Source organism: Triticum aestivum, chromosome 3A (assembly GCF_018294505.1).
Source record: "Triticum aestivum cultivar Chinese Spring chromosome 3A, IWGSC CS RefSeq v2.1, whole genome shotgun sequence".
In the NCBI taxonomy this organism is placed as follows: Eukaryota; Viridiplantae; Streptophyta; class Magnoliopsida; order Poales; family Poaceae; genus Triticum; species Triticum aestivum.
Window position 1 is genome coordinate 394652031 of NC_057800.1, and position 27481 is coordinate 394679511.

Consider the following 27481-nt stretch of genomic DNA (forward strand, 5'->3'; position numbering starts at 1 on the left):
TGCGTCAAAAATAAGATAAAACTTACGGAACGTAAAATTACGGTGCATTGATAGTAAAATAAAGGAGGATGAAGAATAACTATTCCTCACCCAGGGTGACGAATAGCGCGACCCTATAGACGGTCTATTATGATAATATTATCAGAATAACTATTCTGATAACACTTCGCACTGCATGCTCAACGCGAGGGCACTACACTTTCTTTAGCAAGAGCACTGCATTACAGAGACTAGTGAACTTCGTGTCGTAAAAAACTGTACGCAGTATTTTTTTTGGTACTGTTTTTGCTCTACTTTTTTAACCATTTATCGGAACGAGGCGTATGATATACCGTTGGAAAGCTATGGATTAGGCGCAAATTCGCCATGTTGAACACTTTTCGAGATTCCTTACGGTTTAAGAGCAGTTTTGCAAATGGCGCGGCCCATGACGAGTGGCAGCGAGCGTTTTTTCGCGTTTTTTTTCTAAACCGCTCGTCGGAATGAAGCAAACGATACACCGTTGGATAGATATCATCGAGGCGCATCTTTTTCATAACTATTTTTTCTCTAATTCGTTACAGTTTAAGAGCAGTTTCAAATTTACTAAATTGCGGAATTCTGTTTTTCAAAAAAAATCAAATTTTAGGTACTGTTTTCGCTCCAGTTTTCTAACCGTTTGTCGAAATAAGGCGTGTAATATACCGTTGAAAAGCTATGAGCGAGGCACAACTTCCATATGTTGAAATGTTTTTTAGATTCCTTATGGTTTTAAGTTAATTTTGAAAATCGTGCGGCAGACGCCGAGTGGCAGCGGCCGTTTTTCACGAAATTTTTACAAACCGGTTATCTAAATGATTCAAATGATATGCTGTTGGAAAGATATCGACGAGACGCAACTTTTTCGTGTAGAACACTCTCTCTAATTTCTTACGGTTTAAGAGCAGTTTTAAATTTACCGAAATGCGGACACTCTGTTTTTCGCGACACCCAAATCGACGTGGGCACTTCATCCGACTGAAAACCGCACTGCATCGGACGCAAAATCGCACTTCGTCGGACAAACAAGTGCACTGCATGATTTGTTTTTTGTGGGACGTAAATTTTCCCAAACAAGGTAGCAAACCGCACTTCTTTAGACAAAAATCCGCACTCCATCACACGGACAAATGCACTGCATGATTTCTTTTTTTGTGGGATGTAAATTTTCCCAAACAAGGTAGCAAACCGAACTTCTTGAGACTAAAACCCGCACTTCATCGGACGGACAAGTGCACTGCATGATTTCTTTTTTGTGGGACGTAAATTTCCCAAACGAGATGGAGTGCACTTCATGTAAGTGTTGGTGCTACCGTAAACTCTATGAAATGCACGAGTTACTGCTGACATTTTCATGTAACATTATTTAGGACAATGTTTTTCATTAACATGCTTTTGGGACTGTAGTGACGAGCCATGTGTACTGCATTCTTCTATTTTGTCCTTTTCCTTTTTCTTTGTTTTTTCCACTGCACAACGAAGCACCACCTCGTACCCTAGCAAAACTACATCAGCGCAGCAACTAAACCGCAACTGGACGCATCTTATATGCATCATTTTTTTGCAACCGAAATGTAAGACAACATGCACCAAACTGCAAGCACGCTGCCACTAAACTGCTTCTACCTCGGCCGCTGGAACTAGACGCATGCATTACAAATCGAACTGATGCTCTCTACTTGAGAGAGGAGTATAGCGGTGAGGGACAACCAAGAGGGACTGTAGCGCCACGCGTCAGGGTAGAGCTCCACTCCAGCTCGCAGTAGCACCACCACCGGCGGGAAGGAACACCACCACTAGGATTTAGACAATCTCCAATGGCAAATCCTAGATGCAAAAACAGATTTCTGAGCTGCACTTTTTTTAGCACCAAACTGAATTGAACTGTGCTGCATCCTGAAAAACACTAGAAAATGTTTGTAAACAACAACAAACCTGGACAGCATTCGCACAGCAAACTGCACGTCGTCACTATCCGTATTGCATGCCGTGGGTGGCTGGGACCTCACCAAGTTTGATAAAACTTGTTGCTGCAGCCAGGATAATATAGTTGTTACCGACACTAGGATGGAACTGACATAAAGAATGTTAAAAGCACCAAAAACACTCTATATATGTATTGGTTTGTATACTACTCGTACTTGCATATACATTGAGGATTTTATAGGATAAAAAATGGATCAATGGGAAGCACCAAACACCAAATTCGAATTCCATAGTGACAACACCAAATTGCTAACTAAGAGGTTCAGTTGCTATATATAACCTTTCTACAAGGAGTGAGGTGACATTGGGGGAAATAAATTAACTCCAAAAATGGAGAGGATCAGGCCGTCGTTGGGCTGGGAGCTGCACACACAGACTGCACGCCGGCATCGCGTGGACTGCAAACCGCTTCTTCTTCATCTAGACAACAGGTGGCGGCTGCCGTTGACGAGGAGCACGGGATCTGCAGGGGTCCTCCATTGCTGCTCGTCGTATCGGCGGGATGCCGGTGATGGAGCGGGTCCAAGGAGCAGCGCCATGTGAGTAGTTGCCGTCGGCAGAGAGACGGGATCGAGGGGCTGTTGGCCACTGCCATCTGGTGCTCTACTACACTGCACGCCTCCGATTTTTGGACTGCACGCACGCACGCCGCACTGCACCTCGGGGAGCACTACCCTGCACATCCACACCCCCGCCCAACTGCCTGGATCGGCCCGGGGTGACGCCGGCTAGCAAAGGGTCAAGGGAGAAGAGCAGACGCTCGAGCCTGGTGGCTGCGGCGCCATGGCCGGCGACGAGGGCAGGGCGCCGCTAGTTGAGGACGTGGCCATGGAGGTAGAGGTGAGGGGGCCTGTGGTGGCCGCGAACTACACGACCACGCGTCACCGAACCGCATCGCGTGCCCCGGCGCACTTCAATTATGTTGCTGTTGCGGACGCGCTTGGTGGCCATGGCTTTGGCTGTTGACCAAGTCGCGTCGATGGCGGTGAAGGGGCGCACGACCTGGGAAGGAGGGAAGGGAGGTGAGATGTGGCGCGGTGGCCATGGTTATTAGCGGAGGTCAGAGACAACTCACTAGTCTTCGTCTGGCCATGGACAGAGAGGACGACCCTGGCCAGCGCGGGGGGCAGTCCCCCGCCGGAGTCTTGTTTCAGATTTGTGGCGGAGCCATGGTGGTCCGAGCCACTGGAGGAGGATAGGCCCCCGTCGGGGTAGGGGCTCGCCGCGGGGTTCCGACGAGGTCGGGCCTGACGAGCGCGGCCACCGGTGGGGGAGGAGGCCATGGAGAAGGTGGTGGGTTGTGGGGCTCCGGCGAGGAAGAAGGTAGGGGTCTGGGGCCCCGGGCGGGGAAGAAGGTGGGAGATCGGGGGGTGGCCATGGCCCTATGTGTCGGTGGTGCGTGGGATTAGAAGGTGGGGCATGGGAGGCTGGTGGTGCGTGGGGTGGGGGTGGGAGAGAGGCGAGGGTCTGGTGGTGGTGGGGTGGGGCGCCGCGGGGGCCGCCGACTGTGGGAGTGGTGGTGGGCGGCCGGGCTTGTGGTAGGTGGTGGTCTTGCGGGGCACCGATGCAGAATGGGATGGAGGTTATGCCCTCGGGGCTCGGGGGGAGTGGTGGGTCGTGGGGGTAGGCGGAGTAGGAGGTGTTATCAGAATAAGACTCGGTGTTATTAGAATAGACCCACCCTATATATACATATATATATATATATATATATATATATATATATATATGGACAAGGCATTACTTACCTTTGTTCTCCTCGAGCTGCCTCTTGGCAAGACCGAGCTCTTTCTCGGACCGCTCGAGGTTCTGCCTCAGTGCAGCGACCTCCGTAGTCAGTGCGGCAGATGTCAGCAGCAAAGCCTGCATACACATATATACATACTTATATTAGACTCCTACAAATATTATTTGATCCTCTATTCGGCTTTTCTTTATGAACACCAAACAGAGCATCAGGGGCTACTGTCTATGTGGTAATATTTTCCTATATTTTAAATACTTACCTCAAAGCCTGTTAGAAGGCTGACACAGGCTTCAGTCAGTCCGCTCTTGGCGGACTAAACCTTCTTGATCACCGCACTCATAATAGTGCGGTGCTCTTCATCGATGGAAGCGTCACGAAGCGCTCCCAGCAGGTTGTCCGGTGCCTCTGGATGGACAGAGGTCACTGGCACGGGCGGCTTGCCCCTCTTGGAAGGGGGCCACCTGCCGAAGTCCGAAACCACTAGAGGTTCTGGCGCGGCGTTCGGCTGGGGGCCGAACTTGGAGCCCTTGGGTGTCTTGCTCCCTTCGTGCCTGGAGTCCGGAAGGTTGCCTTGAGGCGCCTCTGGGACTGCCTCCCCCCGGCTCGGTGCCCCTTGAGACAGTACCTCGACATCGTCTGTAGGGCGAGGAGAGGAGGCGGTTAGAAGTGTATCACTATTCATATCCGACAAGTCCAAGGAACCGTCCGACGAGGATACGTCGATACGGGCTCAGGGCGGACTTCATAATCATATTCGACATTAGGAGAAGCAGTGCAACAAAAGTATGCTATGAGTTACTCTGGTATCCGAATACTTACGACTTCACCAGGGGCTTGGCCTTGAGTAACCACTCGTCTTCGCCGTCGGCGGCAGTGGTGGAACATTCCGGAAGGAGAGTCCTTCCCTTCTTGGACCCTTCGGCCTCCCCGGGTGGGGCGGCCTTCCTTTTCTTGTCTCCCCCGGCTGGAGGGGAGAATCTTCATCTTCCTCCTCCTCGTTTTCACGGGAGGAGTGTGTCTCGGAGTTATCAGACAATGAGTCCGATACCACCTGGCGCTGGGAACTCTTTAGGGTTCCCGTGGCCTTCTTCTTGGTCTTCTCCGACACCTCATAAGGAGCCGGAGTCCGCATCTCCATCAGGAGAGCATCTGCAGGGTCTTCGGGCAGAGGGGCCGGACAGTTAATCTGCTCTGATGTCTCCACCTAGTCCTTTCAAAGGCATGGGAGCTCAGACCGCGCACATGGTTAAGCTATGGGAAATAAATACCCTACCAGATGTACAGAACTTACCGAATTCGTAGGGCGCTTCGCGCTTAGCCCGCGGTCCTTGGTAAGCGAAGGGGGGACCTCGGTGCCCTTGAACAGCACCTTCCAGACGTCCTTATGCGTCGTGTCGAAGAGCTCGCGTAGAGTCTGGCGCTGGGCCGGGTCAAACTCCCATAAGTTGAAAGCGCGTTGTTGACACGGGAGGATCCGGCGGAAGAGCATGACCTGGACTATGTTGACAAGCTTAAGTTTCTTGCTTATCATGTTCTGGATACACTTCTAGAGTCCGTCCAGCTCCACCGATGAGCCCCAGGACAGGCCCTTCTCCTTCCAGGAAGTGAGCCGCGTGGGGATTCCGGATCGAAACTCAAGGGCCGCCACCCAGTTGGTGTCGCGCGGCTCGGTGATGTAGAACCACCATGATTGCCACCCCTTTATGGTCTCCACGAAGGAGCCCTCGAGCCATGTAACGTTGGGCATTTTGCCCACCATGGCTCCGCCGCATTCCGGTTGTTGGCTGCCTACTACCTTCGGCTTGATATTGAAGGTCTTCAGCCACAGGCCGTAGTGGGGCCGGACGCGGAGGAAAGCCTCGCACACGACGATGAACGTCGATATGTTGAGGATGAAATTTGGGGCCAGATCATGAAAGTCCAGCCCATAATAGACCATAAGGCCGCAGACGAATGGATGGAGGGGAAACCCCAGTCCGTGGACGAAGTGAGGGAGGAAAACCACCCTTTTGTAAGGTTCTGGGGTAGGGACGATCTGCCCCGCGGCTGGCAGACGGTGCGTGATATCCGCGGCTAAGTATTTGGCCCCACGTAGTTTTTTGATGTGTCCCTCCGTGACGGAGGAGACCATCCACTTGCCTCCCGCTCCGGACATGTTTGGAGAGAGTTGAGGAGAAGGATGTGGACTTGGGTGCTGGAGCTCGAGTGCGCGAGAATGGATGAGCAAGGAGGAAGAAGGCGTGGGTAGAAAAAGGTGAAACCTTATCCCTTTATAAGGGCAGACAAAACTATGCACCCCCATCAGCCTGGTAAAACTCGCTTATCCCCCAAGCGTCGTAATTGATGGCGCGGTTGGGTTACCCACGTCCGTATTGATGGGAATCCCATAATAAGGGGACACAATCTCTGCTTCGACAAGACGTGCCAAGGAAACCGTCTCACGAAACACGCTGAGATAGGTTATGAAAAACGATTCGAATAAAGACCTAGATGTGGTGTGATGCCATGCTATGGGGTACGTCAGCCGATTAGATTTGTGGAAATATTATTCTCTCTATGGTGGTATGTGGAACTTGTTTTGCAGAGCCGGACACGATCCTCGTGTTCAAAATCTTCTATGAAGTATTCGGAGGAGGAACCCGCCTTGCAATGCCAAAGACAATCTGCGCGCCGGACTGATCCTCATTGAAGCCTGGTTCAGGGGCTATTGAGGGAGTCCTGGATTAGGGGGTATCCAGACAACCAGATTATATCCTTTGGCCGGACGGTTGGACTATGAAGATACAAGATTGAAGGCTTCATCCCCTGTCCGAAAGGGACTCTCCTTGGCGTGGAAGGCAAGCTTGGCAATACGGATATGTAGATCTCCTTCCTTGTAACCGACTCTGTGTAACCCTAGCCCCCTCCAGTGTCTATATAAACCGGAGGGTTTTAGTCCGTAGGACAACAACAATCATACCATAGGCTAGCTTCTAGGGTTTAGCCTCTCTGATCTCGTGGTAGATCAACTCTTGTAATACTCATATCATCAAGAACAATCAAGTAGGACGTAGGGTTTTACCTCCATCAAGAGGGTCCCCTGCCTCCTGTTACCATTCGCCTTAGACGCACAGTTTAGGACCCCCTACCCGAGATCCACCGGTTTTGACACCGACACCCTTGCTGTCAGGGTCGTCGATTGCTTCAGCTTGGAAGGCACGCTCGAGGGAGCACACCACATCAATTTCTTCACATGGGACCATGATGATTCCGCCGCTTCCCGGTGTCTTGAGGACATTGTACCATGATGGGTCACCGCCATGAACTTGGCCAGGGCTGGATACCCAAGGATGGCATTGTACGGCAGACAGATGTGCGCGATGCCGAAGTTGATGAGCTTGGTGCGGTAGTTCTTGCGTTCGCCAAAGGTGACAGGGAGGCGGACCTGCCTATCATTGTGGTGGAACCGTCCGTCGCTCTTGAGAAAGGCTTGGTAGGCTGAAGTTGGTCATATGGCACTTGGAGGGTGTCGAACGAGTCGACGGATAGGACGTCGAACCCTGCGCCGCCATCGAAGAGGGTCTTGGTAACTTGCACGTTGCTGATGACTGGGGAGCAAAGCATCGGGAGGGCGCCAGCGGTAGCTGCGCACTTGAGCTAATATGCCAAGTTGAATGTGATGGGGCACTAGGACCATTTGAGCGGGCGTGTGGCTTCGAGCTTGGGGAGGACTGCATTCACTTCACGAGCAAACTGCTTTAAGATACGCTACAAGGCTGGGGCCTTGGCTCCGCCCAACATGCAGGCAATAGCACGCGATTCCTCGAAGCCCCCAGCCCCCTCGTCTTGGTGGTGTTCGTCATTCCTTCTTGGCGGTGGTGGCAGCGGAGGGAGTCCAGCGTTGCCTTGAGGACGATCCTCACGAGGCCGATCCCTCCAGGCATCCTCGCGAGGCTGATCCTGCCAGTGATCCTCACGAGGCCGGTCGCGCCACTCCTGGCATGGGCCACGGTCGTCCGAGCATCCGCCACCACGTCCTCCTCCTCGGCCGTAGCCCCAGTCGCCGCGCTCGAGGCGTCGACCGAAGCGTCCTTCGCGTATGGCTCTGAGCTCTTGACAGTCGCTGGTGTTGTGGGTGTTCAGGTTATGGAAGGCGCAGAATGGGCGGTTGCCCTTGGATGACTCTGGTTGGTCTCTGCCATGCTTGCTGTCTGGTTCTGCTGTGAGCACGGCTGCTCCCTTGCGCTTCACGTCCTTGGCCTTGGCTTTCTTCTCCTCTGGGTCTGCGGAAGGGAGCTCGAGGAGGGAGAGGCGCTTCTCCTCAGCTCTAGCACACTTGGTCGCAATGTTGAACAGCTCCAGGGTCGTGCACAGCTCTTCATGGATAGCGAGCTCTTCCTTTATCTTGACATCGCGTACGCCATCAGAGAACGCAGAGATGATGGCCTCGTCGGTCACCTTGGGGATCTTGATCCATGCGTTGTTGAAGCGCTGAATGCACTTCTGCAGGGTCTCTCCTGATTGTTGCTTGATGCGGCGCAGGTTGCCCGCGACCGGGGGGCGTTCGCGCGTGCCCTGGAAGTTGGCGATGAAGCGGTTGCGCATCTCGTCCCAGGAGGAGATTGAGCCTGGAGGCAGGTTCATGAGCCAGGAGCATGTGCCTTCCTTGAGAGCCATGGGAAACCAGTTCGCCATGACTTTCTCGTCGCCGTTGGCCGCTTCGCTGCTCAGCTCGTAGAGCTGCAAGAACTCCGCGGGGTCGAGGGTGCCGTCATAGCGAGGAGGCAGATCCGGCTTGAACTTTCCCGGCCAGGCGACGCTACGCAGATCGGGGATGAAAGCGCGGTAGACGGCTGTGGCCACCGAGGCCCGCCTTGGGGTGGAGCTTGGTCTTGATGGGGCCCGCGCCCTGCCGCTACAGGTGGCGCGCGGTCTTGCCGCAGTAGCCGGTCCCGGCGTGGTGGCACGAGGAGCGGCGGAGCGTTTTCTTGCAGTCGAGGGACTTCATGACAGCTTCTTTCTTCACGCGCGGGCGAGGGACGTGGCGGGTCGCGTCGCGGGGCCGAGCATCTTGGTGCCAGGGCGCCATCTTGGGGCAGAGGTGGTGGAGGCGCTCCGCGAGCTACGTCACTCGTAGCTGGCGGAGGGCGAGGCGGAGAGAGGGACGGCGCAGGGGAGCCCCCTGTGGCGTGGACAAGCTCAGCGATGCGGTCGAGCCAGTCCTCGTAGAGCTCGTCGACCAGTCGGTAGCGCAGGAGCTCGTGCGCCATGAGGAGCGCGGCCCGTGCGTCCACGGGAGGGCGGCGTGCATGGGAAGAAGAACCGGTCGGGGTCAGCGATGGAGTGGCGGTGCGGCCGTCCCGCCGCACCGAGGGGTGCAGCGAGGATACTTGCTGCTCGTTCCCCGCTGGGCCAGTGGCGGCGTTGACGGCAGGTGACGGGGAAAGACAAGGTGGCCCACCGACGGGAGCCGTTTGAGCGACATGGGCGGCGAGGGAAGCCCGGCGCTCAGCACAAGCGCGAAACGCGTCTGCCATGGAGACGACGAAGCAACGAAGCACCGAGCAACGGAAGGAAGGTTCGGCGCACCCCTACCTGGTGCGCCAAATGTCGGATCATGGATTCCGACAAACCCTCAAGGTTCTAACACTGGGGTGCACGTGAAAGTTTTCTTCCTATCGATCCACGCCCTAGCTCTCTAAGATCTCGTGGACGAACTTGACGAACTCGCAACACAAGGACACAAGATTTATACTGGTTCGGGCCACCATTGTGGTGTAATACCCTACTCCAGTGTGGTGGTGGTGGATTGCCTCTTGGGCTGATGATGAACAGTACAAGGGGAAGAACAGCCTCCTGAGGTGATGTGTTCTTGTGCTTGATGCACTAGTGTGGTTGGGGATGATCTTGATGGTCCGTCCCCGATTTGTGATGAGGTCCATCCCTCTACTGTGGTGGCCAGTTCTACTTATATAGGCCCTGGTCCTCTCCCCAAATATTGAGCGGGAAGGGAACCAAAAACGGCCAATTCGAAAGGGGACAGCTAGTACAAGTTATCCTGACAAAAGGTGGTCTTCGCCTGCCAAAGGCTCTGGTGATGACACCGTCTTGGGCTCCACGGTGACCTCTGTCTTGCCATCCTTCTGGTCTTGGTCACGTTGCACCAATATGGAAACCTTTGCTTGATGCCTCGATACTCCGCGCCTGCGCTTGCCCCCTTAGCACCAAAGAGGAAATAAGGACGCTACACGCGTTGGCGCCCGCCAGGTCTCGATTAACAAGGCTCACATCACGAGGATCTCGTGAGGTTTGCCTTGCCATGATCTCTCCACCCCTCGTGAGCATTCCTGGCAAGGCCGCTCCTGAGGAGGTCTTGCGCCATCCACCTCGCAAGGCTTGGCCCCTCGTGAGGGTCTTGAATGCCTTGTCGATGAAGATGAGTCGTACAGACTTGCCAGCCCAGCCACGTCGTGGGCCGCAGGCAGGCAAGTCTGGGGACCCCCGTTCCCAGAATGCTGACAGATCTCGTGATCGCATCCACCCGGAGAGCCCCCTATTACAGAGGATTGCCTGCTGCATCAAAAGATTCCGAAGATACTCTCTGATGTTCTCTCGAGACTCTGTGCCCGTCGCTTTTGCAATCCCCTACCACCGATACATTCCTATGGATAAATACTTACACCTGTCCTTCTTACTTTCATTCCCCGCTGCTCTTGTTATTACAAGATGCATCAAGTTATTCTTGGACTTTTAGGAATCTCTGGAGCCACTGCCTTACAGATCTTTGCTGCATGAATACCCCTACGGATAATTCTCGCACTTATCGAGTATATGCTCATCCCCAGTTGATTCATGTATTTCACAAAAGTCTTCGAAATACCATTCGATCTTCCGAAAATCCTCAACAACCTATTGCTCTTGAAATTATTTCTTGCTTGCATTATGATTAATCCCATAAGTCTGGTGATCTTATTGCAATACTTTGTCATTATCATTTTGAGTCCTTTGATTCAATATGTTGCGAATGCTCACAATCCTCAATTAGATCCTTGGATTCATCCTTCTGGCTCAGACGTTTTTTAAACATGGGCTGGATCTCGACCAATCAATTGCCATCGATTGTACCCCTAAGCCTACTCAACCTACCCTTCCTTAATCAGAGCGTTTGCTTCTGATCCCTTGATTTGAAAATCACAATTATTTTGCATTTGAGCTTTGAGTTAGTCAGTTGTTTCTATAATCTGATCTCCTTGCATTCTTTATTCCTCGGGTTGAGTACTGATGCTAACATTAAATCCCTTGAGGACCATCGGATCCTTTGTTGGATTTTATCCGGCAGCGTCCTACATATTCAGTCACTTTGGAAGTTCTTTCCCTGATACATAATGTCATTGGTAAATCCTATTCTCTAATTTGGGAAACCATGCTCTGCCTTCGAGCGGGTGATATTTACTCTTGAAGCTTGTGGTATATGTTTCTAAGATAACCCGATGGGTTGAACCTATGCCTTCCTTAATCTATGTGGACCCAAAAGTTTTCACGGGTCATACTCCTCTGTTAATTCGCCAGGTAGGTTTTCACACTGAAATCATTTTTATTAGAGCAGTCAATGAATGGTCAAGCATTGGAGAAGTGGGAGTCGACCTTGAACTTTGTGTTCATGCCCATGGACACGATGTATATCTTATCATGGAAGCTTCTCTTAAATTAATTATTCCCTTGGTATAATTTCATCTTATATCTGGGATCTGGTCTTTTGCAATCGTGGTTCCGACCATATTGTTCGTCTTTGATCCCATTTCTCGGACAAGTTGAAGTACTTGGCTTCTACAAATCAATACACCTATCGAACCTCTATTCTGCTCTACCTTTGAGTATACCCTCTGGTATCTCACGAATATCACGGAAGTACATCACTTCTTATGAGTACTTCATCAATTATTATTCTCGCCGATTCCAATTCCCCCCCGGGTTCTGAGTTATTAGTCACCCGAGAACACCGATGCGTGAATGGATTCCTCACTCCGATGCAATAACTCTAAGTAGTTTTCGTTACTTACGAGTTTAATAATCCTTCAAGTCATTCCTAGCCTGATCGGCTATATCATTATCATGCTAAATTTTAATTGTGTTGCCTGGTCCTTCTTCCCGGGGCACAAATTTTCGACGATGAGCTAAGCATACGTCGATCTTCCTCGTCATATCATTTCGCCATGAAAAGCAAGCTTGATTTTGAGTTTGTGTCATACCCGTGGTTCCAATAACCTTGCGCTTCATCATTCCTTTGACTTGATGCCATTGCTGATCGATTACATCTTCATGAAATCTCTCGACAAATGTGTCGTGATCATCATCAACATTCTGAGCTCTTCCAGGATATCAATCGACTTCATGATAAGAAATACCATCCTTGCCCCTCGATGATTTGTGTTATCATCGACAACATTATTGCCTTCCCTTCAACACAAACTTGTTCACGTTATGGAGCTCCTTGCTATCCAACTTATGTTATGTTCCACCTTGGAGTATTACTGTCTTTTATGTCAAGAATGTAACAATAATTTCATCACCTAATAAGAATTCTTGATACAAATGATACTTCTCGCCATCTCCATTCATTTCTTGGTCCCCGTGTTGTTTCTAACCGGAGTACCAACAATTGAACTATTATGTGTGAATTCAAAACTTCTAGCAATTCTATTGCTTTGAAGTGAATGGTCGATAACTTCATTCTAAGTCTTTTGGTTATCGAATCACCATCCTAATGTTGATCATGCTACCTAAGCTCATATTTCGAGTGCACCTTTCAACCAAAGATTATTTATGTATGTTTTCCTCAAGCGTACATCATTATATCATTTGATCTAACAAATATTATCTCCTTGTTCACATAATTGTGGAAATCCATCTTTTTGGAAATCTTGATGAATTGTCGCTGAGTCCATCAGCCACCTCCTCATCCCCTCCTTGGTTTAATGATGAACTCTTGTTTTGGAACTCGCTTCCATAGTTCATTTCCCGAGAATCTTACAATGTCATCTCGTCAACTTGTGTTGCACCTTTTCTTCTTAGGCATCCTGACTCTGAGGTATCCTGATACCAATCAAATCTGAATCTCGGTCAGATATGATGGTTGGAACATATTTCCAAGAGTTATAACATTGGTCTTTATATGACCCGGTAAGGTGATGTCATGCCTAGCACACCTGTCTGGAGGACCTATTGATTATAGTATCCTCTTTAGCAATGTTACCCATTCTTTCATGAGGAAATTGTAAGACTTATTCTATAAGTTGTTCCTGATGAATCCTTTGAGTATCCCAAGTCCGACCTTTGCTTGAAGAACATGTCAATGCTATCTCGAAGCATGTCCGTGGGACTCCGATAATCAATAAGAACATTTGAAGCACGATGCAAAATTTCCTTTATCATTTATCCAAACACAGTTGTATGGGTAATGTCATGAAATTTCTCTCCCCTTACCTAAAAAGGGTTTTGTACTTTATATCTTGTCATGGATATCATGCTCTACTTGTCCTTGGGAAGGATATACCCCTGAAATATGTGTTTAAACACATCATCCTTGCATTGTTCTGTTTAAAATGATAATCGCATTTTCCTTTCCATTGTTTTGTCTAACCTTTCTTGTGATTTATATGATCTAAGAAGTAATATTAATCTGCTTATGTAAACACCTCGGTGTACAACTCTGTCAGTAAGACCATGTTACTACTGTTGGTGACACTCCAGTAACCACCGATGGACAAGAACTTTGCCTATTGGTCTGCCTCGTTTCTACGAGCAGGAAAATGGTTCTCTTCGTCCCTCGCCCTTGGTACCGATGTTGTTGCTGACATAACTGTGAGGCTATTCTCTGGCATGCCTTGCTTACATGATCGTGCAAGACGCCATCGCCCTTCCTACTTTTAATGCACACGGTGGGACCATAACCCATAGTTCCACAAGATCGAAACCTGACTCACTTGTATAGTACACCACTATTGCTAAAGATATTCCTCGCGCTTGACTCCATATGTAATTCACGAGCCACCTTCCGAGACATCATCAATTATGATATCCGAGACAATACTTATTCCCATTGCTTTGAACCCCCTTTCAGACTTTCTTTTAGGCAACGAACGATTGCTTATCTGCTTGAAACTTCTATTTTGCACCTTCTTACTTTGCTCTCGATAATTTCTTAGGTTTCTATTCAAGAGTTACTTTGTGCCACCTTCACTGGTGTTATCTACTAGATAAGCATCATTTTAGCGGTTCGTTCTTCCGAAGTTACCCCTTATCTTTTTTGTAAGTACGATGGAGTTCCCGAAGAAAGGATGCCGACTTTGTCATGACGACCTGAAACAGAGAAATGAAGACCTCAATGTAATGGATCGACCTCTTCGAGAAGAGCAACCAAGACCAAGAACACTCGCTAGAATTTCGTATCTAGAACCTTCTCCCTTTTCCTCTACCTCCTAAATCTCGGGACGAGATTTCTTGTAGTGGAGGAGATTTGTAATACCCCGATAATTTAACTACAGTAACCTCACTCTAATGTGCCTTGTCATCATGTTTTAAAGCCATTTTGCCACTTGATGAAAACCGAGTCAAATTCAAATTTCAAATAACAAGTCAAATTATTATTTCTTCAAACTATCAAATAAAAATGGTCGATGGGTGGCAAATATTCACAAAGTAATGAACATGTTGGAACCAACCTCATTTGGTTTCCCAAATTGCCCCTGGAATTGATTTAGTGGAACAACAAGATTAAATAAAAGCATTTTAATTCAACTATAAATTTGAACAGTTCCCATTGGCCTCAAACTTTTTGTGCAACCTTATAGTGTTGACTAGGAATTATGTGCAAACTTTCGTAGTTAACAAAAATCATTTGGCGGCTAAAATAAATAGAAAACAATAGCTAAAACAAAAGAAAATATAAAAGTATAAATAAAAAGAAAATACCAAAAAAGGTAAAGAGAGAACCCCCCCACCGGACCTCGGCCCAGCTGGCCTCTGGGCCAACCAGGCCGGCCCGGCCGGCGCCTACAGCCCCCCTGGGGCAATCGAACCCTAGCGATCCCCTCCCCACGACCCCCCACTCCTCCCGCACGACCCCCCACTTCTCCTGACCTAACCCCACTCCCTCTCGTCTCTAGCGCGCGCCGCCACGCTTCCCGAGCCCGACCCTTGCTGCGACGGAGCCCCACCCCGCAGGCGCGCCCGCGCCCAGGGAACCGTCGCCTCCGCCCAACTGCTCCTCCCTCCGTCCTTGCGCCACCATCCCCGCCTAGGACCTGGTCGGATCTCGCGCCTCCATGTCCTTCGACACCCGTCCCCTCCATCCCGGACTCACTACAAAAAAAGACACATCCATGACATTTTGGGCCGAACAAAAAATGTCATACTTATGACACTTCTATGACGATAATTGTGACAAAACCCGGTATCATCATAGATGTGGTGGGGTCCTACTTCTTTGACAAAAAATCATGACAGAAAATGGGCTTTTCGTCCTGGGTGGGCCGGAGACGCAACAGCATGACATTCTTTGGGCCCTCCATGACAGAAAAAAACCATGGTGGAAGCGAGGGTGAGGAAAATATCGGGGAGTTCCCGGTTACGGTGGGTGGTCGGGGGCCATGCGATGCGTGTTTATCTCGTACGTATGCATGTGTGTGCGAGGCGTTGGGCTCTAACTGAACCTAAGCGATTGCACTGCAGGCTACGCGTTACTGAACCCGAGTGATCGATCGATGGCTGTTAACTGAACACGATCGAGCGATTCCTTCGCTACTGCTGCTAACTGAAGTCGATCGATGCTGCCTCTGGATGAACAATGAGCGTTGTTGGTGGGTTTGGATGAACACTTCCTAGTGGGGGTTGGATGAACAGGAACCCGTGGTAGTAGAGGTCGTTGCCGCTAGATGAACAGTACCTCGATCGATCGAGCCGGTGGATGAACAGGCCCCTGTGGAGGGCTGGTTAAATAGTAGCCGGTGGAGGGCTGGTTGAACAATAGCCGGTGGAGGGCTAGATGAACAGTAGCCCGTGGAGGGTGGTTGAACAGGACCCCCGTGAAGAGGGCTGGTTGAATAGTAGCTGGTGGAGGAGTGTGCGGTGGAGGCTAGATGAACAGGAGCCCGTGGATGAAAAGTCGCAGGTGGATGCTAGAGGAGATCGACGGTGGATGAACAATAGTCCGTGGAGGCTGGAGGAGGTCGACAGTGGAGATGAACAGTATCCCGTGGAGTCCTGTTTTGCGGTACGCCACACTAAGGGAGTCCTGGACTAAGGGGTCCTCGGGCATTCGGCCTGTTGGACATGGGCCGGACTGATGGGCTATGAAGATACAAGACCGAAGACTCTCACCCGTGTCCGGATAGGACTCTCCTTGGCGTGGATGGCAATCTTGGTGTTCGGATATAAAGATTGCTTTCTCTGTAACCGACTTTGTACAACCCTAGTACCCTCCGGTATCTATATACACCAGTGGGTTTAGTCCGTAGAGGCAATCATTATCATATAGGCTAGACTTCTAGGGTTTTAGCCATTACGATCTCGTGGTAGATCGACTCTTGTAACCCCCATACTCATCAATATTAATCAAGTAGGACGTACGGTATTACCTCCATCAAGAGGGCCCGAACCTGGGTAAAACTTCGTGTCCCTTGTCTCCTGTCACCATCAACCTCAGACGCATAGTTTGGGACCCCCTACCCGAGATCCGCCGGTTTTGACACCGACATTGGTGCTTTCATTAGGAGTTCCATTGTGTCACCGTCAGAAGGTTCGATGGCTTCATCCATCATCTGCAACGATGCTGCCCTAGGGGAGGTTTTCTCCCCGACCAGATCTTCATATTCGACGGCTTCGCACTGCGGGCCAACTCGCTTGGCCATCTGGAGCAGATCGACAGCTATGCCCCAAGTCACCAGATTAGTTTCGGAAACCTGGATTATGTCACTGATATCCGAGGAGACTTGATCTTCCAAGGATTCATGACCCCAACCTCCGCTCTGGCCTTAGAGCCGGAGCGCCTCGCTAGTACCGAAGACGAGATTTTTAAACCCGCCGGACTATCTGTGGCCACTAGGCCCACTATGGGAGAGCCATAGGAAGCAGTGTCACCGACGTCCATCACAAAGCCAGACTCTTCCCCGAACGCCAGCTCCGAACTCTCGGAGTCAGCATCGTGTGAGCTCGGCCAAGGAATTCCCTTCCTGCCATACTCCACGAATTCTTTTCTCCCTCAACAAACCTCGCCTTTAAGCGAGGCTTTGGACTTGATGCAATCCCTCGTGATTACAGAGGAGCAACGTCCGAACTACGCCCAGCCTGGACTAGGGGCTGAGAGCGGGGAATTTTATGTCCCACTCGCCACCCACTTCATCGCCACAGTAGAGGACTTAACTGACATGCTCGATTATGGCTCCGAAGACATCGACGGTATGGACGACGATGCCGGAGAGGAGCAAGTCGAAAACCCGCCGTTTACCAGACGCTGGATGGCCACCTCTTCGTATGACGTGTACATGGTGGATGCACCCAAGGAGGGTGACAATGATAAAGAGAAAAATCCAGTAGAGGATAAACCTCCCGAGATACAACAAAAGCGCCGACGACGCCGCTCTAAATCACGCCGCAGCAAAGACAACAATACCGGCATGAGAGACAATAACACCCCGGATGATGCCAAAGACCAAGAAAACCCCGTCGAGCAAAACTCTGAACAAGACAATTAGGAGGATGGGCGAGTTAGCCCTGACGAACAGGCTGCAAACAAAGACTCGGAGGACATTAATTATCTTCCACCCTTCGAGGATGAGGTGAGCCTCGGCGACGAAGACTTTATCGTGCCTGAGGAACTTCTCGAGCAGGAGCGCTTTAAGCAATGCCTAATAGCCACTGCAAGGAGCCTGAAAAAGAAGCAACAACAGCTTCAAGCTGATCAAGATCTGCTGAACGATAGATGGACTGATGTCCTGGCAGCAGAAGAATACGGCCTCGAGCGCCCAACCAAAAGTTACCCGAAGCGTAAACTGCTACCTCAATTCGATGACGAGGCACTTGAGCCTGTACCATCAGCGTGTAATGCGGGTGAGCGACCACCACGTGGCTGGGCCAAAAAGGCAACTCAAGCCGAACACCGGCCCATCCTACCTCACTGTAAAGGTAGATACAAAACTGCTCAGGGATACGCGTATGACCTGCGGCAGGACCTGAAGAATAAAGCAGGTCCGGCCAGATCGATCTATGGGTCGCGGGGACGTGCCCCAACACGCGATGATGGCTATCAAGCCGAACATGGCAAGCACAATCACGTTTGAGCCGAAAGCCGTAGACGGACTCCATCCGAACTACGTCACGATCTGTCCCGATATAGAGGCGCCCCACAACCTCTCTGCTTCACTGATGAAGTAATGGAATATGAATTCCCAGAAGGGTTCAAACCCGTGAATATCTAATCATATGATGGAACCACAGATCCTGCGGTATGGATTGAAGACTTTATTCTCCAAATTCATATGGCCCACGGCGATGATCTTCATGCCATCAAATACCTACCCCTAAAACTCAAGGGGCCAGCCCGGCACTAGCTGAACAGCCTGCCTGAAAACTCGATTGGCAGCTGGGAGGACTTGGAAGAAGCCTTCCTTGACAACTTCCAAGGTAGATATGTTTGACCTCCGGATGCCAATGACTTAAGTCACATAATTCAACAGCCCGGAGAGTCAGCCAGGAAATTCTGGACTAGGTTCTTAACCAGAAAGAACCAGATTGTCGACTGTCCGGATGTCGAAGCCCTAGCGGCCTTTAAACATAGCATCCAGGATGAATGGCTCGCCCGACACCTCGGCCAAGAAAAGCCGAAGTCCGTGACGGCCCTCACAGCACTTATGACCCGCTTTTGCACGGGCGAAGATAGCTGGCTAGCCCGTAGAAATAACAATGCAGGCGAACCTGGCACTTCGGAAGCCAGAAATAGAAACGGTAAGCTCTGACACAACAGGCACAAGCGTCGAAACAATGGTGACAATACCGATGACATGGATGTCAACGCCGGATTCAGTGGCTCCAAGTCCAGTCAGCGGAAGAAGCCATATAAAAGAAATAATCAGGGCCCTTCTAGCTTGGACCGCATACTCGATCGTCCATGTCAGATCCATGGCACCCCCAATAAACCAACCAATCATACTCATCAGAGTTGTTGGGTCTTCAAACAGGCCGGCAAGTTAAATGCCGAAGACAAGGAGAAGGGGTCGCAAAGCAAGAATGATGACAAGGAGCCCCGTCCGCCGAACATAGGGGGACAGAAGAAGTTTCCCCCTCAAATCAAAACGGTGAACATGATATACGCTACCCATATTCCCAAGAGGGAGCGCAAGCGTGCACTCAGGGACGTCTATGCGATAGAGCTAGTCGCCCCAAAATTCAACCCTTGGTCATCATGCCCGATCACCTTTGATCGCATGGACCACCCGACTAGTATCCATCATGGCGGTTCAGCCGCACTGGTCCTCGACCCAATAATTGATGGATTCCACGTCACACGAGTCCTCATGGACGGTGGCAGCAGCCTCAACCTGCTCTATCAGGATACAGTGCGCAAAATGGGCATCGATCCATCAAGGATCAAGCCCACCAAAACTACCTTTAAAGGAGTTATACCAAGTGTAGAGGCCGCTGCTCGGGCTCAATCACATTGGAGGTCGTCTTCGGATCTCCGGACAACTTCCAAAGCGAAGAGTTAATCTTCGATATCGTCCCCTTCCGTAGCGGCTATCGCACACTTCTCGGACGAACTGCGTTTGCGTGATTCAATGTGGTGCCGCACTATGCTTAACTCAAGCACAAGATGCCTGGACCACGTGGTGTCATAACAGTCAATGGAAACATGGAGCGCTCCCTCCGTACCGAGGAGCACACCGCTGCCCTGGCAGCAGAGGTACATAGCGGCCTTCACAAGCAGAACCTTAATTCAGCGGCCATGCTCCCGGACACTATCAAACGAGTCCGGACTACTCTGTGGTAGGACAGTCCAGCTCATCAGGAGCTTGATTAGAAATTCAACCTCCATCTCAGTCCCGACCAAGTGGCGGCATACGTACCGCGCGTACATAACTATGCACTAAAAATACCATGGGCAGAGACGGAGGCATAACCACACTATGGTCCACAATATGGCTCAACCTTCCTTGGACAAACATACTTTTACCTTTCTTTTTATCCTTCTCAGGTTTCTTTTCCGCAGGTCCCTCTCGACGGCCTGATAAATCGGTCCTTTTGACGGACGGATACACTGAGTTGACAAGCAGCACAGAAGTATGGGGGAATCTCTAGATGTCCTTCTGAGTGATCATTCTACCTGTTTTCAGGACCGGTGCGCAGCTCCCCCTTGGTCTTGGCATGTTAAATAGCCACTGTTGCTTATCGCAGTATTTGTACAAATACGTTTTGACGTATTAATCAAAATCATATTGGAAACAGTTTGCGGCCCAATTTATGTGGCATTAGCTTACTACTTCATTTTTATTTCGTTATTCTTATTTGCACCCATACACTTTGGTGCGTCGTAATTCGCCAGGGGCTTCATTGCGCCCCATACTATGGCAACAAGTCCAAACACTTTTAAAGTATAGTTCGGCCTCCCGAATTTAGCATTATATGCATTGGCTCTGAATCATGTCTTTGGTCAATAGTTGGGTTGCCCGGCTCCTGTGCTTACTACCTTACGTTCCGCTCTATCGACTAGGGTAGTAAAGGGAGAACTACTGCGATTGTGCCCTGGTTTATCCGGATGAGCACCTCAGTAGAGAAAGCCGAAAACTGACTGTCATAATGTGGCGTTAGATGGTCAGCTCTTCGGAGGTTAAAATCTCTTGCGATTTTTCCGCATTATGCGACAGATCGGCCTTCACCCGATCAGGTGTCTACAACACCGTAGTCCGGACTCACGAATACTAGGGGCTGCGCCTAAAATTCTATTGTCAAACTCCTATGGCTAAGTGAGGGTGATAAAGCCACATAGTCCGATTGACTGGTTCGTTTCGCTAAACACCTCCTTCAAGGACCAAACTTTTGTATAAAGAGTGTTTTAGATTCATCCCGAACACCCCCGTACTACCTACGTGGGGGCTGAAGCCAACGATTGGCCAACTTTAAGACTTAATAAAACGGCCGCACGGGAGGTAAAATTTTAAATAATAAACAGCAAAGCATTATATTACATATCAGCCTTGTTTTCACCATACAGGAAGGGACAATATGAATGATTTCAATCAAAGATAATGTCTTTTGAACACTGCCCTTCTACAATACGGGATCCCTTCAGGACATCTTCAAAATACCGCTCGGGCGTGCGGTGCTCCTTGCCCGCGGGCGGTCCTTTGGTCGCGAGCTTGACGACAGCCATCTTCACTCATTGTATCTTAACACGAACGAAGGCCATCCACGCTCCTTCTATGCAGACCAGTCGCTTGATGGCATCAAGCTGAGGGCTGGCATCAACCAGCCGCTTCACGAGCCCGAAGTAGCTGCTGGGTACGGCTTTGGCAGGCCATTGTCGGATTATCAAATCCTTCATGGCTAATTCAGCCACCCTATGCAGCTCGACCAACTATTTAAGCTGATCGCCAAAGGGCACCGGATGTTCTGGCGCAAGGTATTGCGACCAGAACAGCTTCTCCGTTGAGCTCCCCTCTTCGGCTTGGAAGAATTCTGCAGCATCAGAAACACTGTACGGCAGATCCGCAAACGCCCCTGGAGAACTCCAAATCCGGGTCAGTAAGAGATACCTCTTCTTCACATACTTGCTTTGCATAATGAAAGCCTTACCCGCCGTGATTTTCTCGGCCTCTTGGATTTCTTGGAGGGCGCCTTGGATTTCAGTCCGTGCCTCTTGTGCGCTTTGGTGGGCGTTAGCGAGTTCGGACTCTTGGTCCGCATTCTGGCGCTCCAAGGACTCGCATTTCTTCACGGCATCCTGGAGCTCTTGCTGGACCTCACCAACCCTAGCCTCATGCCTTTCACGGGTGGCTTGTTCCTTTGCCGCTCTCTCATCTGCCTCGGCCAGTGCCTTCTTGAGGGACTCCACTTTGGTCGCCGCCCCTAATAAATATCATGGCACTATGGTCAGCACAAATCATTCATCCTTTCCGGATATACACGAAGTCATTACATACCTTGCTTATCTTCTAGCTGCTTTTTTGCACGGCCGAGCTCTTCCTTGGCCCGCTTCAGACTCCACTTTAGTCTGGAGACCTCAGCAGCATGAGAGGTTGCGGCCAGTAACGATGCCTGCTTATTCACATAAGACATATTTAGTTAGTCTCCTGTGAAAATTACTTGATCCTTCGTCTGGCTTTTCTTTCCGAACGCCGGACAGAGTCTCAGGGGCTACTATCTATACTATGATGTTCTTTTTATTGTGTTGCTTACCTCAAAGCCTCTTAGAAGGCTTGTGCAGGCTTCGGTTAGTCCACTCTTGGCAGACTAAATCCTCTCAATCACTGTACCCATAAGGGTACGATGTTCCTCCACAATAGAAGCACTTCGCAGCGCTTCCATTAGAGCATCCGGTGCCTCTGGATGGACAGAGGTCACCGATGGAATTGGTGCACCTCCTTCCTTCGAAGGAGGCTGCCTGCCAGATTCTAGAGCCGTATAGGTCTCCGAGATCATATTCGGCTGGGGGCCGAATTGAGGATGGCCCGCATCACCAGTCTCCATGGGGATCTGCTCCCCCATGTGTCCGGCGGCTGGGATGTTATCCTCTGGTGCCATCGTCACGGCCTCATGTGCCTCCCCCTGAGCTGGAAGTGTCCTTCAGGACAACACTTCAACTTCTTCCACCATCTTGGGAGAGGAGGCCGCGGAAGAGATCCGCTGTCCATCACCTTCGGATCCAGCGAATTTCCTGAAGATGAGGACCGCTTGAGGTCGGAACGAGCCGGACTGAAAATGCATGATTCAACATGTTAGAACTATGAAGTAGAGAAGCCGGATATTTGAGTGCGTCTTTGAGTACTTATGATTTGGCCAGGGGCTTATCCCTGGGGTGCCATTCTGAGCTGTTGTCAACGTCCCATGCGGGGTTGTCCGCGGCGGAGGCCTTCCCTTTCTTGGATGCCTCTGCCTCCAGATGCATGGAGGCCGCCCTTTTCTTCCTCCCCCCCTCAGGGGAGAATCTCTTTCCTCCTCCTCGTTGTCGGTGGCGGGAGGTGAGTGGGTGTCAGCGTCTTCGGACGTCACGTCCGAAGTGCCCTTATGGCGGAGACCACCCTGGTCCCGTTGGCCTTCTTCTTGGCCTTCTTTTCCGGCGCTTGATAGGGCGCCGGAACCAGCATCTTCGTTAGAAGCGGGATAGCTGGTTCTTCTGGCAGCGGAGCCAGACACTGAATCCACTCCGCCTTCTTTGTCCAACTCTGAAAATATATATATATAGATAGATAGGACGGCTTAGGCCCCTTATCTGAAAAAGCAAGTAACGGATACGCCTTGAAATGTGAAAGTCTTACCGGACTTGCAGGATGGGCCAGGTTGTGCCCACGGTCCTCGGTCGTCTTCGGCCACGTCTCGTTGGCCTTGAAGAGCACCTTCCAGATATCTTCGTGCGTAGTTCCGAAGAACCGCTGCAAGGTCTGGTGCTCGGCCAGATCGAACTCCCATAGATGGCAAGCCCGGCTCTGGCATGGAAGGATCCGACGAACTAGCATCACCTGAATCACGTTGACAAGTTTGATGTTCTTGTCCACCATGCACTAGATGCGCATCTGCAGTGTTGTCAGCTTGTCTGACAAAACCCAATTTAGGTCCTTCTCTAGCCAGGAGGAGAGCCACATTGGGGCGCTGGACTTGAATTCTGGAGCCGCGGCCCAGGTGGCGTCGTGGGGCTCTGTGACCTAGAACCACTGTTTTTGCCACCCTTTGACAGTCTCCACAAAAGTGTCTTTGGGCCACACGACATTGGGCATCTTGCTCACCATGCCGCCTCCGCACTCTGCGTGTTGGCCGTCTACCACCTTCGGCTTCACATTGAAGATCTTCAGCCACAATCCGAAGTGGGGTGAGATGCGGAGGAAGGCCTCACACATGACAATAAACGCCCAGATTTTGAGGAAGGCGTTAGGGGCTAGATCGTGGGAATCCACTCCATAGTAGAACATTAGTCCACGGACGAATGGGTGGAGTGGAAATCCCAACCCGTGGACAAAGTGGGGGATGAACACTACCCTCTCATGGGGCTTCGGGGTAAGGACGATCTGTCCCTCAGTCGGAAGCCGGTGGGCGACCTCCTTGGCCAAATATCTGGCCTCCCGGAGCTGGGTGATGTCCTTCTCCTTGATGGAGGAGACCATCCACTTGCCCTACATGCCCAATCCAGACATAATCAGTGTACTCTCTTGAGGCGGAAAAGATGAGGACTTGGGCGCTGGAGCTCGAGAGTGGGTAGGCAGAGAGAGAAGGCATGGGTGAAAGAGGGTGAATCCTTATCCCCTTATAAAGGCAGCAAATACAAAGCGCCCCCAACTAGCCTTAAAACTCGCCTGTTTCCCAAGGGCTGTGCAGATGGCATGGTTGGATTACCCACGCCCGTATTGATGAGAATCCCGCAATAAGGGGACACGATCTCTGCTTTGACAAGACGTGCCAGTAAAACCGCATCTCGAAATATGAAGCAGCAGGCCAAAAAATGGTTTGAAATAATGACCGGGTGGTGATGTGGTGTCACTCTACAAAAGTTGTCAGTAGATTGGACTCGTGAAATATTATACTCTCTATGGTTGTGTGTGGTGCTTGTTTTGCAGAGCCGGACACGTTCTTTGTGTTCGAAGGTTGTTTTGGAGTATTCGGAGGAGGAACCCGCCTTGCAATGCCGACGACAATCTGCGCACCGGACACCTCGTCATTGAAGCCTGGTTCAGGGGCTACTGAGGGAGTCCTGGACTAAGGGGTCCTCGGGTGTCCGTCCTGTTGGACATGGGCCAGACTGATGGGCTATGAAGATACAAGACCGAAGACTCTCACCCGTGTCTGGATAGGACTCTCCTTGGCGTGGATGGCAAGCTTGGCGTTCGGATATAAAGATTCCTTTCTCTGTAATCGACTTTGTACAACCCTAGTCCCCTCCGTTATCTATATAAACCGGAAGGGTTTAGTCCATAGAGGCAATCACTGTCATATAGGCTAGACTTCTAGGGTTTTAGCCATTACGATCTCGTGGAAGATCCACTCTTGTAACCCCCATACTCATCAATATTAGTCAACCAGGACGTAGGCTGTTACCTCCATCAAGAGGGCCCGAACCTGGGTAAAACTTCGTGTCCCTTGTCTCCTATTACCATCAGTCTCAGATGCACAGATCGGGCCCCCTACCCGAGATCTGCCGGTTTTGACACCGACACACACCCCTCCCGATGAACAGAACCCCTTTTTCGACCGTAGCACTCCAACACAAGTCCGTTTCCTCCGTTTTGCGGTACGCCACACCCCTCTTGATCAATAGGACCCCGTTTCGACCGTAGGAGGCCCGTTTCCTCTATTTTGCGGTATGCCAGACCCCTCCCGATGAACAGGATCCCGTTTCCACCATGGTCGGTCGAACACAAGGTCGTTTCCTCCGTTCTACGGTATGCAAGGCCTCATTCCCATCGCCTGTTATCTCCAAGACGGTTGGATCCTGATGAACAGCATGCGTTTTGTTGCCTCCCGATGAACACGACGCATTCCGTTGCCTCCCCATGAACACGATGATGACGCAATTTCTTCGTCCCGACCCAGCCATGTACACGAGCCCTGGCCGTACGTATGCGTGAGTAGGCGTTCGAGACCCTGCCGGTATGTACGTATGTGGCCGTATTTACTTTCTTGCACCCTGGCCGATGTATGTACATGTATATGCTATGTGCGCACCTCTACTACCACATGTGCACGCCTCTACTACCACACATGCGCGCCTCTACATCGACCAGTATGTACGTACACGTTCGCGACCAGAATGACAACGCTATGTACCCTTCGACCGGGTGGGTCCCTACTGTTAGGCACTTCCTTGCGTGCGAAGATGTAGCTTGTGGGTCCCAGCAGTCAGGGGGTGAATCATTTTTTTTGCCTGTAATATGGACGCACTTCCTTGCGTGCGAAGATGTAGCTGGTGGGTCCCAGCAGTTAGGGGGAAATGTTTTTTTCACAAAATACGGTGGCCCGTCCGGTGGGTCCCTGATGTTAGGTGGAGAGATCATTATTTTTCGTGTAATAAGGAGGCACTTCATTGCTGCGGCCATGGACCCAGTTGTCAGCCTCTCCACGTACAGTACTTTTCCGATGGAAGTCGTTCCTTGACCACGTTGACCACGCTGCGTCGAGAGCACCAGGGCGGAGGATGACGGCAAGGCCTAGGAAGGGGACAACACGGAGCCGGGGAAGACGCGGTAGTGGATGCCCACGCGGAGAGGAGTGCGAGGGTTCACTGGTTCAGCTGCGGTGTGAGGCTGCCGTTGCCGCAGGGCCTGGCCAGCGGTGGGAGTAGTAGGGGGCGGTGAGGCTTCTGCGGCAGCATAGCCGGCCATGGGAGGCAGGAGCAGGCGGTCTCGCCGGCGCTGGTTTGGGTGGCTGGTGCAAGAAGAGCAGCGATTGAAGAAGCAGCAGGACCGTTCGACTCAAAACCAACGGTCACTACTGCTAGAATCGTTTGTTGACTAAGTTGACAAGCCCTGCATACGCGTCAACTTAGTAGGCCCACAGGTTAGCCTCCTAACAGGTGCGCCCCAGATGTCAGTGGGAGGAATCATTTTTTGGTGTAATAAGGAGGCAGTTGACTGCGTGAGGCCAGGCTAGCGGAGGGAGTAGGGTGGGCCAGTGAAGCCTGCGCGGCATCACAGCGGGCCACAAGAGGTGGGAGCAGGCAGTCCCGTCGGCGCTAGTTTAGGCGGCTGGAGTAGGAAGATCAGAGATTGAAGAAGCACATCGGCCGTTGGATGGACAACCAACAGTTACTGTTGCTAGAATTGTGTGTTGACTGACAAAGCCTTGTGTAAACAAGTCAGCCTCGAAATTTGTGGCGTGTACAGCCCATTTGCTATTATTTTTATAATTTTTACTCATTTTCTAATTCATATGGAATTTATTGCAGCCCATTTTCCATTTTTATAATTTCTACACATTTTCTGGTCAGTAGCAGGGTTAAAAAATTGAACTAAATATGTGCGAAATTTTGAAAATTCACAAATTTTTGCCGGGGAACAAAATATTCTTAATCCAGAAACTAGTAGCCATACTAAAACAAATTTAAAAATAAATTAGTACTATGTCATGTTAAATCCAATGAAATATAAAATATTAGTGAAGAACAAAAACAAAAAAAGAAACTAAGTTCCCATTTCCTATTTTTTTGGAATCTTCAACCCCTTTGATATTACTTTTAACAGACACTGACCATACTCTTTGACCAAGCCGGAATGCATCCCTCCTCGTCTTGAAAGATTTGCAGTCGAGTAAGTCGGAGAAAACAAATAGGCCTAGATTGGGTATTCTTCAAAAAGAAATACTGGGCTACCTATTTTCCCAAAGAAAAAACTACTGGGCTGGTCATGTTGTTAGACGGGCCGCAGAGACCGCACAACCCAGTTTATAGCCAGATCCTCTGAATTACTACTAAAAAAAGTTGTGCAATTCTGTCGTTAATTGACTATACGTTGAAAATGATGTGGGCCCCAGATATCAGCAGGGTGAATTAGAGTAAAA

General features: G+C 50.5%; 1 long non-coding RNA gene across 1 annotated transcript; it reads right to left on the reverse strand.

Moving 5' to 3' along the window:
* Positions 1 to 1367: 1367 nt before the first annotated feature.
* On the reverse strand, positions 1368 to 3507 carry LOC123061391 (uncharacterized). Its single transcript, XR_006428987.1, has 4 exons — positions 3080 to 3507; positions 2285 to 3006; positions 1954 to 2048; positions 1368 to 1845 (listed from the first exon to the last, which is right to left on the reverse strand). It is a non-coding gene; the product is annotated as an uncharacterized lncRNA (long non-coding RNA).
* Positions 3508 to 27481: the final 23974 nt, after the last annotated feature.